We start from the raw sequence: 3956 nt of genomic DNA on the forward strand, positions 1-3956 counted from the left end.
GGCTGTGGCAGAGGGAAGCCCAGGAGGCCCCTGACTCAGCCGGGGTTGGGAGATAAGGGCTTCCTGAAGGGGTGGGGGCATCCTAACTAAACAGGAAGGAGCCAGCCAAAGCATGTCTCTGCGTGTGCCTGTGCGTGTTTGTGTGGCTGTGTGCACGTGTGCCTGTGTATGTGGTTGTGTGTGCACCTGTGCCTGTGTGCGTGCCTGTGCATTTGCGTGTGCATTTCCATGTGCCTGTAGTGTGTGCAGCAGCTAGTGAGTGGCAGGTTGAGCCAGGATACACCTAATCCACACTATTCCAGGGCTCACTCTCACGTGTAGACTAAAGGGGACCGCATTTTAGAGGCAATTGGCAAGGATGCCCATTTACCCCTGCCTCTCTGCCAGCCTTTCAGGCCCCATCCAGCCCAGCTTTATCTCCCACTCCTCTGGGCCCTTGGTCCAGAGCCTCCTATACAAGGAGGAGCGTGTGGACTTGGAAAGAGAGCCGCCCTTGGGGAATTCCGAGGGTGCCTCCCTATGGGAAGCTGGCCTGGGCGGACAGCATAGTCACGATGAGGCCCAGAGGGCTGTGCATGGGAAGGAGGTGAAGGAGGCCTCTGCCCCTCGACCCCAATCATGAACTTTGGCCTCTCAGGTACTACTTGGCCCTTTCCTTCCTCTTGGGCAGGCGGAGTGGGCGGCAGGCTTAACCAAGACACAGAAAGGCCCACTTCTAGGAGGCCTGTCCCCTGGGTCCCAAGCGAGCCCCTGAGCGGTAAGCAGCGTCCCTCTGGGACTGACACTTGGCACCTCCCTGTCTGGCTGGGACTTGGGAGGCCACAGGGACCGCTTCTGACCACCAGGTGTCGCCAGCACTGGGCGGGGGCCTCCCGGGCAGCCCCAGGCCTGTGGTGAGGGATACAGGGTGGGGTCTTAGGGCTGCCCCAGCTCCTCATGTTGTTCTAAGGCCCCCAAGATCTCAGTCCCTGGACTGGAGCGCCCTGGCCCCTCAGCCCATAAGGAGTACTGACGCAGTGCCAGTGTGATGCTGAGGAGGGGCAGGTGCCTGCTGGGCAGAGGGGTGGAGACACCCCAGGTCTGAGTCTGCCAGTCCCAGCTCTCCACCCCTGCAGGGCTGGGGGCAGAGAGAGCACAGCACCTCCCCTCAGACAGACCCGACCCAGCAAGGTCTCAACCTGGCTGGCTGGGGCCCTGCTCCACTGCATCTGCTGTGAGCTGGGGTTCCCCTGTCTGTGAACCCGATGGTAAGACACCGGTCCCACCTCGCCCTTCCTGGGTGATGTGAAGATTCCAGGTGTCTCGGGACTCCAGGAAGGAGTTGCTCAGTGCAGGCTGGCACTCTGGGCAGGCTTCCTAGAGGAGGCACTGGGATTTGGGTTGGATCTTGCAATGTGGATTCAATGTGAGGATGATGCCGTCCTCCAAAATGTCCTTCTCCCGACCCTGTTTTCTTTCTTAAATGTAACTTGACACTTGACTGTCAAGACTCAGTTTGGTGTCACCTCCTCCAGGAGGGTCCCCCTGACTACAATCCCCCTTCTTTACCCAGAGGCCACCATTGCCCTCTCATGTGTCAGCCTCCCAGGCTGAGACTGAGTTCTTGAGGGTGGGGCCTGGCCAGCTTGGGAGCTGGGTTGTATCTGCGAACCTTGCCGGTTCCTCCAGCCATGTGCAGAGCTCCAGGGAGGCCACTGGGCCATTCCTAAGGAAGGCTGGAACCCAGGTCCCTGGGGTCTGGGTGGAGATCCCACTCCAAGGGGGCTGGAAACACCCCGAGCCCTGCCCCTCCCCACCGATCTTCAGGTCGTAGACGATGTCACCGAGCACCAGGTACACCTTCACGTAGTAGAGGGTCTCCTCGTCAAACTCTAGCAGCGAGTTGCAGAGCTACAGGGCCTTGAGGTAGAAGTGCTCCGCCAGCTTCCCATGGCCCAGCAGGCGGTGCAGGGCAGCCAGCCAGTGGTAGGCCACGTGCTCATTCAGCCTGTCCCCTGGGGTGCAGGCCAAAGGGGCAGGTGTGAGGACGTGGCTCCCTGGGGCAGTCAGGGCACAGGCCCCTCAGGAGCAGGTATGCAGACCCTGGGCAGCACCTGGCTTGCCTCCAGGCACCTGTGGTCACCTGGGCAGCTCTGGCCAGTCCCTTCCGGGTTCCCAGACTCACTTTCCCATCTGCAAAGCAGAACTAATAAGGCCTGCCCCTGTCTACTGTGAGGCTTTGGCAAAGTCGGACTTGGATGGCCCAGCTCTGCCTACACATAGCCACCTGCCTTTGTTCACTGGTTTTAACCAGGGGACCCCACAACCCATGCAGTCCAGGTGCTCCCGGGAACCCCGGCTCCGTGCAACCCACAGACGTGACATCCGACTCCTCCTGGGTGTGTCACGATCAGAGCCCCTTACCTTGGGGAGTCACCGCATGCCTGAGCTCCAGTTACCCCCACAGATGCACAAACCCACCTAGGCTGTCTCTGATGTCCTCCCCTTTTCAGGGCAAGTGCTGTGGAGCCTGCATTCAATGCATTCCCACACAGCTGCACACCTACTGTGTACTAGGCCCCAGGGCACAAGGTGTTGGGGCATGCGGCGCGCCCAGGGTTCCCTGTCTCTGGAGGAGGACAGACGACCTGGCACAGCACCAGGGGATGCCCAGCCTTAAGGGGCAGGCTGCTGGAAGGGGAACTGGGATTTCATCAGCCAGAGAGCTGTGTGGTTGATGAGGGTGGGAAGGGCACAAGACAAAGGGAATGTGCCACTCAGCCTGGCACATACAGGGACCGAGATGCCTGGCATGTCTGGAAGGCAGAGGGCACACTGGGTGGCCCTTGTGGTCAGCAGCAGGAAGAGACAGAGGAAGCAGAGCTCAGCACTGTGTGAGAGACTTCGGGCTGTGCCGCACGGCCGGATGGGGAAGCCAGCTGGGCAGATCTGCCTGCCTGGACAGGAGACCAGGAAAATCCAGCAGCTGTTTCAGCTCCTGCCCTACAGACCTGGAGGCTGGGCTCTGGCAAAGTGTGGATCCTGGCAGGGCGGGCGCTCAGGGGACTTACCCAGAGTGATGCTGAGTGCTAGGGCCATGTGGGCAACCTCCAAGCCCTCCTGGGGCTCCTCCAGCGTGGCCAGCAGTGCCACCAGCTTGTTGCACAGCTGCAGCTGTGGCTCTGCCTTGCGGTTGCCCATAGTCACTGCCAGGGCCAGGGCCCGGTCCTACCACACAGGCAGGTGGGGTCAGGCTTCCCGCAGCACCCACCTTGCCCAGCGCCTTCCTCACAGCTCAAACATGTGCTTGGAGCATCCCACACCCCAGTTTCCCCTGCACCTCCACAGAGCTCTGTGCTCTGGGATAACGCACAGTTCAGACACCCAAGTTGGGGGTTGAAGAGTCATCTGAGGCCCATCTAGCTACACCCAGCAGCCTCAGACCAGCCTCTCCCACCTGGGCACCGGGGGTCTGACTAGGGGGAGCCAGCACTCCTCTCTGCTCTAAAAACACCACATTTATCTGTGCCCAGGGCTGAGCCACACCGTGAGCTCAGAGGAAGGGAGAAGCTGTCCCCGCTTCGGGGTGCAGGCAGACTTGGGCCCTGGCCCTGGGCCTCCCACTGACATGTTGTGTGTCCTTTGACATGTTCCTGTGCTTCTCTGAGCCTCAGCTTCCTCATCTGGAAGATGGGGACAGGACTTCCCACTCATGGTTGCTTGAGATCATCAGGTGCAAGAGTAGAGCCACTGTCATGTACAGACCCGAGCGTTTGTCCCGGGCAAGGGGCACAGTCAATATTCCCGGTGAGACCACTAGGCAAGGATAGGGCCATTGCCACGTCCAGGCCCCAAGCGTTTGTCTTGGACAGGGGAACAGTCAATATCATTCCCAGTGAGACCACTGGGAAACTAAGCATGTGCATGGGTGGCCTTGCCTCCAGGTGGGAGGCCTCTACCCTGCCACACCTGTGCCT

General features: G+C 60.4%; 1 pseudogene; it reads right to left on the reverse strand.

Moving 5' to 3' along the window:
• LOC105518374 overlaps positions 1-3956 on the reverse strand; it is a 71938-nt pseudogene that overhangs the window by 57330 nt on the left and 10652 nt on the right.

Source organism: Colobus angolensis, unplaced genomic scaffold, assembly GCF_000951035.1.
Source record: "Colobus angolensis palliatus isolate OR3802 unplaced genomic scaffold, Cang.pa_1.0 Scaffold318, whole genome shotgun sequence".
Taxonomy (NCBI): domain Eukaryota; kingdom Metazoa; phylum Chordata; class Mammalia; order Primates; family Cercopithecidae; genus Colobus; species Colobus angolensis.